The 9,246-nt window shown below is 31.3% G+C and overlaps 1 long non-coding RNA gene across 1 annotated transcript; it reads left to right on the forward strand.

The window, feature by feature from the left end:
• The first annotated feature begins 1,735 nt into the window (after positions 1–1,735).
• On the forward strand, positions 1,736–7,888 carry LOC139482876 (uncharacterized). Its single transcript, XR_011654991.1, has 3 exons — positions 1,736–1,827; positions 3,365–3,425; positions 7,603–7,888. It is a non-coding gene; the product is annotated as an uncharacterized lncRNA (long non-coding RNA).
• Positions 7,889–9,246: the final 1,358 nt, after the last annotated feature.

Raw genomic sequence — 9,246 nt, forward strand, 5'->3', positions numbered from 1 at the left:
CTTTGCAATCATACCACATCTTCCTATTTTGAAATTATCTTGATTTTGTCATTAATATTAACATATAAACCAATGTTTTCCCTATAAATTTGAAATATATCAATATAGTAGATATATATATTTGTCATATATTTATATATGCCTGCTGTTTATTCCATATTGCGCAACTTTGACTCGCACCTTTTATCATACCCTGCATCACACCTTACTCATTTTTTTCTTCCTTTTCACGTTCATTTAAATTTATACAAGCTTCTCAACAAATACTTTTCTTCAAAATTGGTCCTAAATGAACATTACGGTGATTCGTGTGTGACGCAATTTATTGAATGACATCATTGTTTGGCATATGACGTCACACACATCGTGTTTTCATGTTTTTTGGCACACGAAATGCAACTATAACAAAGAATGCATTGAAATGCCATACAAAACACACAAAAAATACAAGAAACAAAAGTAGAACTGAAGGTTACCAAGGTGCTATATGAGAAAGCGTATAAATATGGCAAAATCCGCATTACATGCCGTATCACCCTCCAGCAATATCATCCCTCGGGCCTAAAGGCCATCGGAATGATACTAAATATGATACGGATTTTGCCATGTATTATTCTCTATATATAGGAAGTTGTGGTATGAGTTCCAATGAAACATCCTCCATCCAAGTCACAATTCATAAAAGCAAACCATTATAGGTCAAGGTACGGTCTTCAAAACGGAGCCTTGGCTCACACCGAACAGCAAGCTATAAAGGGCCCCAAATTGTTTTTGAACATGTTCATAACTTTTGTGTTAGTTGTCCTGCTTTTTTAAAAATTTCATTCGAATGTCACTATTGAGTCTTCAGTAAAGGAAATGGATCGTCTAGAGTTCCCAACATTAAATGTGATATCTATGAGAAGTTTATTGATAGTAACACCACAAGCGACTTTTATGCACTTAATTGACCAGATTATATCAACCAGTTCCTTAAGCAGTGCAATAAGCATGATTTGGACAGGCTTGAATAGTTTCATTATAGTTTCAACGACTAAATAATGGCTGATATCATACCAATAGCATAGGTACCAAATTTTTCCTCAATTCATAAACCATTTCTGTTGTTTTGCACTTTTCATGACATATCGCATGTTCTTCAAACCCTATTACAAGTATGTACAGTTAGATATAAATTATGAATAAAAAAACTGATTTCTGACGGACTGATGTCTTCGAATATCTGAATGATATGTTGGGTAATACGATAGAGATAAAACAATACCACCACATATGTATCACTAGCCCAGTTGTCAGCACTTCTATGTTGACATGAATTGATTAACTGTTACAAAAATGTTTTTGAAATACTAAGGCTTTTCTACCTCAGGAATAAATAACCTAGCTTTATTTGGAAAACCTTTAGGAATTTGTGGTCCTCAATGCTCTTCAACTTCCTACTTTATTTGGCCTTTTTACAAATTTTTGATTCGAGCGTCACTGATGAGTCTTTAGTAGACGAAACGCGCGTCTGGAGCAAATATAAAATTTCAATCTATGATGAGTATATTAAATCTGTACACAAATCTGAAATGTATATATTTTTTAAAATGGCGCCTTTAAAATTATTCCAATCAAATTTGTTATTGTAACATGTAAATTTATTAATAATTTTTTGATAATTAGTTATACTTGATTGACTGATAATATTATGTGCAAATTCTCCCGTGTATAATTATTTCATCAATTTAGTGTTTTAGTCCTTGGTAATACTTGGATAGTGAACAGTCTTTCAGTGATCTCGGCTGGTACAACTTCTGAAGATGAAGAGTGTGAAACATAGACAAGGTAAAGCATGGTTCTATATAGTAGACATGGCTCGAATACAATGTTGAAACGAGTTTAATTAAAGATCCCTCACGTCATACTCGTAAAAAGGGTATACTGATTTGAACATATCATATAAAGAACCATAAGGAACATACTAACATTCGATGTGAGGAATTGGATTTTATACATACTTTACCGTTTTACGAATTCGTTTTCATCAACTTGGTAAAAACATATTTAAAAAGACATCAGCGTGTGAAATATTTCCCCGATTATTGATGACAGACACACAAAACACGTATCTACATATGTCTTTAACATGAAAACAAACAGATGTTAAAAAAAAATTCTCCACTTGATGTTCAACCTAATTTTTCGAGAGGTATAATACCGAAATAAACAAACTGTCCATATTTGTTTACTTGATTAGCTATTTTTTAACATACAAATTTTATAGATCTTTTCGAGTCACCAGTTTTTGTATTCAACACATAATGGATGACATTATACATGCAAACATTAGTTATTTGAAAATAGATTTGGTTTTCTTAATTACATATCTAAAAGAGAAAGTAATTCAGTATTATGTGAACACTCGTTCATACCAATGTCAATTACAAGAACAAGTGCTAAATGCGAGTGCGTATACAATCACAAATGTTTAATAATGGCTGTTACCACGCGACAACGTGCATGGACTATAAGGTTGTACTAAATAAGAACTTTAGGTACGCACAAACTAATCAATAAGAAGATACAGTTCTAATGTCCTTATTCTAAAATGCATGTTCCCGAAAGAATATGAATGATAAAAGTGTACAATTTGTGAACTTTTTTTTAACTTCAACACCTGTTCGAAATATTTATGCAAGTTAACTTACAAATATTTTTGAACGAACATCAAGTGTATATAATTTCATAAGCTATGTACATGTTTTATGGAAAGAAAACATATTCATTTCCTGTAAGATTAACATAATTCATTACCAAAATAGCATAGATGTTAATAGTTTCATAGCGGGTTAAAGTGAAATCAGCAGGAAAGGGGCGTTGTCACGGTGTTCACAAATTTTGTTTATTTGATGGCTATATTACCGATGAAAAGTGTAAACAAAATAAACCTAGTAGGAAACATTTTATTATCGGTTTTAAAATGCCATTCACAGAATATTCCAAAATTCTTCTAGTTGTAATAAATAAACCATTTAAAATGAAATATATGAGTTTGTCAGAAAACTTTGTTGGTTATTAAATATCGATAAATGCATGTTTTCATCATATTTTGCTTTCATACAATTTGAAAAAAAACAAGTTTAAGTTAAACTAACCTAGAAATAAAATTAAAGAAAGTTATAAAAAAAACCCATCAAAAACAACTTAAGTGTTTACAAAATTTTGTAAGGATATAAAATTGAGAGAAGAAATGGGGATGTGTCAAAGTGACAACAACCCGACAAAGAGCAGAAAACAGCCATTTTTTTTTTATATTATTTCCTTTCTGTCGTATATGGTACCAATATGTAAACTTCTATAATGTTTTCCCTGGGTTTTGTAGCATTTCAATGTGATTGGACACCAATAATATTTGATATAGATTCACAACTCGATCTGAAGAGGTGAGTTTTTGACAATTTGCTTATTTCAGACCTCTAATAAGATTAAATAATTAAAGACCAAATCGAAAATGATATTAAAGGGCATTGCAAGCCAAAACTTTAGAATTATTGTTCTAAATATAAGTCTTAAAAGAGGGGCGGAAGGTACAAGAGGGGCGGAAGGTACAAGAGGGACAGTCAAACTCAAAGATTGGAAATAAACTGACAACGCCATGGCCGGAAATGAAAAAAAGACAAACAGACAAAAAATAGTACATACAACATAACAAAGCTTAAGAATGAACAACACGAACTCCACCATAAACTGGTGATGATCTCAAATACTCCGGAAGGGTAAGCAGATCCAGTTCCATATGTGGCACCCGTCGTGTTGCTCATGTTATTACAGCTGTGACAGAGTCATTACAGAGAATATATACGCGAATGTTTCTGGACACAACTGGTCGATCTTAAATTGAGTAATGAGTTTATGTTCCGACATATTCAACAAAATACACATTTTTCTCCTTTAAATATATTGGCATTATCTCTATTGCTTCGCTGTTGTCATTCAATGCTTTTGACGTTTCAACATTTTTGTTCACGCATTATTGTCAATGTTATGGAATTGATTCGACTGTCATGAAAGTGAGAGGTCTAGCGCTATAAACCAGGTTCAATCCACCATTTTCTACATAAGAAAATCCATGTACCAAGTCAGGAGTATGATAGTTGTAGTTCATTCGTACGATGTGTTTTATCGTTTGATTTTGCCATTTGATTAGGTACTTTCCGTTTTGAATTTTCCTCGGAGTTTTGTTCAAATTATTTTCATTCCCGCGCCGCTGTTGCATGCTATGCACAAATACCGTATCGAAATGAAATCGTACTATGTGGATAAACAGGACGAAAATCATAATGAAACATTTGTTCATAATAAAATGCCTGCTCCAAGTTAGGAATTTGACAGTTGTTGTCCATTCATTTGATGCGTTTGAGTCGTTGATTTTGCCATTTGATTAAGTACCTGAACTTTTATAGGAGTTTAGTATTTTTACGATTTTTTTATATAGATGAATATACGTAACATAATAAAATTTACATCAAAATATGCATATTTGTTTACGCCTTCGGAATTTTAGCATTAATAAAACGCTAATTCACAGGTCCATTTTGTTTTTGGTTAAATAAATTTAAACACATGCCGACTATGACTAGCAACAGAGGTACCACGCAGCAATGAACTGCAATGAACTGCGTTCCAGCAAATTACCATGATACGAAAGACATTAACAATCAAAACCAAAGAGTAAACAAAGACTCACAAAAACCAAAGGACATTTACATCAACAGTTATAAATAATAATTTGGAAACAACAAGAACTCCACTAAAAACTGGAAGTGAAATCAGGTGCTCCGGAAGGGTAAGCATATCCTGCACCGTATACGGCACCTGTCGTGTTATTTCTTTGTTCAGTCCGGTAATGATGGAAGGTTATTATGACTGAGATAGAATATCAGATATGATTTCTGACACACTTTTGTCATAATGTCCAATCAGATTATGATGGTGACCGTAAAATTTCTTGAGTGATGACCTTAATTTGATTGATTCATAAAGATAAACGAATGTTATAACTCATAAATCGAGAAAAAAACCAAAAATGCCCTTGTAAAAAAATTTGACAGAAAGTAAAACAACACTACACAAAACACAACATAGAAAACTAAAGATTGACCAACATGAACCCCAACAGTGATGATATCACGTGATCCAGAAGGGTAAGCGCTTGTTCTGTTTTGCTGATGTAAGTACACACACTATGGTAAGTCCAATTCTATTAGGTTGTTTAGGCTGTTTTGTTGTATATCAGCTAAGTTACTTTTTTGTTTTAAACTGGAACCATAGTAAATTCATTTTGTGCACACAGGATGCAATGTCATGTAGTTTTTTTTTATGTATATACTTCTTATAACAAATGCCTACACCAAGTCAAGAATAAGACAGTTGTTATCTATTCGTTTGATGTGTTTGAGAATTTGATTTTGCATCTGATTAAGGACTTTCCGTCATAAATTTTCCTCGGAATTTAGTATTTTTGAGATTTCACTTTTTCTCAAACAAAAGGCCCTCTGGCTGAAATTGGTATCTCGGAATGATACGGATAGTATTAGCTTCATTTAAAGTAAGTTCAACGGGATAAATTTCTTTAGTATACATACTGAAGTCGTCATTATTGAGAGCCAATATATAATCCATATATCTAAAAGTATTGTTAAATTTTTGTATCAAATGTTGTTTCGATGGGTCTTTGCTAATTTTAGTCATAAACTGTAACTCATAACTATCTATCTTTCTATAAAAGTGAGAAAACTTCATATTTTCTCGTAAACGTTTGTGCCTTTTAACGGTACCGGTTTGGCCTTTGTTCGGTTTGTTGTTTATTTTTAAATGTTTCCGGCATACGCTTTTTTCGGGTTTTGCTTTTGAACGGTTTCTAGTTCACGCTTTCGAAGTTTCGAGTGGATTATAACTTTTAACAGTTTTACACACAAAATCTCGAATAATCACTTGTGTATACGCCTGAGAGCATGAATGCGATTGTAATTAAATAACCTATATTATGTTGACTAGCAACCATTAGACTAATACATATAAAATCATTCAATATAGTGACTTATAATGACCTACCGAATTAGACTATTTACCGGATTTGTTATCACATAAGCAACACGACGGGTGCCGCATGTGGAGCAGGATCTGCTTACCCTTCCGGAGCACCTGAGATCACCCCTAGTTTTTTGGTGGGGTTCGTGTTGTTTATTCTTTAGTTTTCTATGTTGTTTCGTGTGTGCTGTTGTTTGTTTGTCTTTTTCATTTTTAGCCATGGCGTTGTCAGTTTGTTTTAGATTTATGAGTTTGACTGTCCCTTTGGTATCTTTCGTCTCTCTTTTAAAACGGACCATAACGGTTAAAAAACAAAACCATAATTCGCCATTCCTCAAGACTAAAATAAAATGCAAAAGAAAATGTATTATATAGATATAGGAAGATGTGGTGTGAGTGCCAATGAGACAACTCTCCATAAAAATAACAATTTAAAAAGTAAACCATTATAGGTTAAAGTACGGCCTTCAACACGGAGCCTTGGCATGCATGCGACAGACACTGTTAATAAGCAGGAAACAATTAATAATTCATAAGGTTGATTAGAATATAGAACAACGTATCCGGTACAAACGGACTTAAACGGTTAGATGCACTGATGGAACCAAACAATATATGGGTGATTCCACACAAGGACGTAGTTTACGGAGTGCTACAGTTCTTATTTCTAAATATATACATTAATTGATACTACTGACATGTGTTTTGAAAGGATGTTAAAGTGTTAATCATTAAATGCATAGAACTTTCCATTTCATTACATTTAACATATTTATATACTATTTTTGTCAGGTAAAAATATCAGTAATGTGGAGGTATATTTTAAATTAAAACTACATTTTCAATGTTACATTGTTTCTGCATTCAGTGTACAACAAACTTGTGCGGTGAGATTTACGAATTCATAATCATATAGACATTGCAAACAAATAGCTGCCTTAAATTAAAGTACATAAAGACAGTAATTGTTTTTTTAATAATTTTGATCAAAAACAATTTCCATATATCATGAAATGAACGTATATCTGTTTCATAGATAATGAAGTTTGTGTACACTTGCGTTATAATAAACGAAGTTTATGTGTACTTAATTCATAGTAGTTGAAGTTTATGTACACTTGCTCTATAGTAAATGAAGTTTATGTACACTTGTTTCATAGTAAATACACTTGTTCCAGGGTAATTGAAGTTAATGTACACTTGTTCCAGGGTAAATGAAGTGCATGTACACTTGTTTCACGATAAATTATGTTCATGTACACTTGTCTCATTATAAATGAAGATTATATACACTTGTTTCATGGTAAATGAAGTGTATGGTATGAACACTGGTTCCAGAGTAAATGAAGTCTATGTACACTTGCTTCATAGTAAATGTGAAGTTTATAGATGTATTCTTGTTTCATGGTAAAAAAAATCCATTTGTGTTTTTGTTTTATTTGAAGGAACATATGACTTTTATTAAGTATAAACTCACATAAACTCAGTGCTATTAATTCTCATAAATCGTTATATTTTTCTTAATTGTAGACCAAGACCCTTCACAAGTTTATCAGCATCTCTTTTAATCATTGACCAGCCGCTTTATCTGGTAGTAACCTTTCTAGATGGGATTGCATGAACTGTAAATAAAGAGATATGTAAGCTAGTACAAACATCAAGTGATATTTTTGCACTTTTCTATTCAAAAAGTCCATAATTTGTTGCAAATACATGTGCATTGATGGTATACATAACTGAGGATGTGCGTCCTTTACTTTAAATTTATGTCCATGTTTTATTAAGCGAAACCAGGAAAGTCTTCTAAATAACAGGATAATAAATACATTTGTATATGCACAATGACATAAGATACTGATAATCTTTTGGAAATTATCGTTAATTTATCTCGCTGTCTCTCTATCTCTTATATATATATATATATATTTGTGTAGGTAAACGAGTCTCATTACTACTATCGACATTGATATTGCACTTGCTAAATCATTACTTGTATTTAATATATTTCCCTATTCATTTTCATATTATTAGCAGCAGATGAATAACGAAATTAATAAGCATACTTTATTATATGGTCATAATTGTTTCACTGCGTAGGCACATATCTGGTTACATTATTATGTGGTGTTGTGTTAAATATTCAAGTTCATTATCAGTAGTACTTACAAAATGCTATTAGTACGTTTTTGTTGTTGTTACATGCTTTTATAATATGTCAGATTAAATTCTATATTATCCAAAACTTGAAAAGAAAAAAACAATTTTAAACTGAAATATATACATTTGATTTATCAAAAACTAAATGAACTTAGAATAATATATAGACTTTCTTAAATATTTGAATTTCAGAACACCAGTTGATATGAATATATTTGAACCATACAATATACATCTTCGAGTATGGTCTTGAGGAAACGATGGTAGTCCGTCGGAAGGGGGGCGATAAATGGCTGATCCGTGTTAAGAGAGAGACATATCTCTTGCATGTTAAAGACACCCTTGTAGATCTCGAAAAAAAGTAGGCTAATGCCGCTACAAGGCAGCACTCGCACCCAAAAAGTGGAAAGGGATTAATAAAAGTTGCAAAACCTGTTTCCCAATCCACTATAAATAAGTATGTTTAAACTATATACAATAACTTAAGATTGTCTTAATGTTTTGAAATTAGCTTCAAAAATTTAAAGTTCATCAAATTACACATTAGATCATCTGAATTATTCGTATGCAGCTTTAAGTGTTAACATATCCATCGAAATTTGAATGGAAAAAAAGACATACAAAATGTTTTTATTATAATAATTTTGTTCTGTTAAACAAATGTTAGAAATCGGAAAAAAAAGCATCAACAAAAAAGTAACAACCAAAATAACAACAAAAACCATGGACCAACAAAAATTAAAATATGATAATTATCTATTTATTTAATTGATTGATTAATACATAAATCAATAAAAATTAGTATATTAATTAATATCAATAAAAAAACTATTTGATTTATTAGTAAAAAATTAATTAATTAATTTCTAAATCAATCAATCAATTAACAAATGAATTATTGGTTTAATTAATTAATTTATACATCTATCTATTTATTTATTTTTTATTTGTAAATAAAAAAATTAATACTTAAAAAAATAGTTTATTAAATTTTTTTTTATAAATTTCGTGCGTCCG

Source organism: Mytilus edulis, chromosome 7, assembly GCF_963676685.1.
Source record: "Mytilus edulis chromosome 7, xbMytEdul2.2, whole genome shotgun sequence".
Classification (NCBI taxonomy): domain Eukaryota; kingdom Metazoa; phylum Mollusca; class Bivalvia; order Mytilida; family Mytilidae; genus Mytilus; species Mytilus edulis.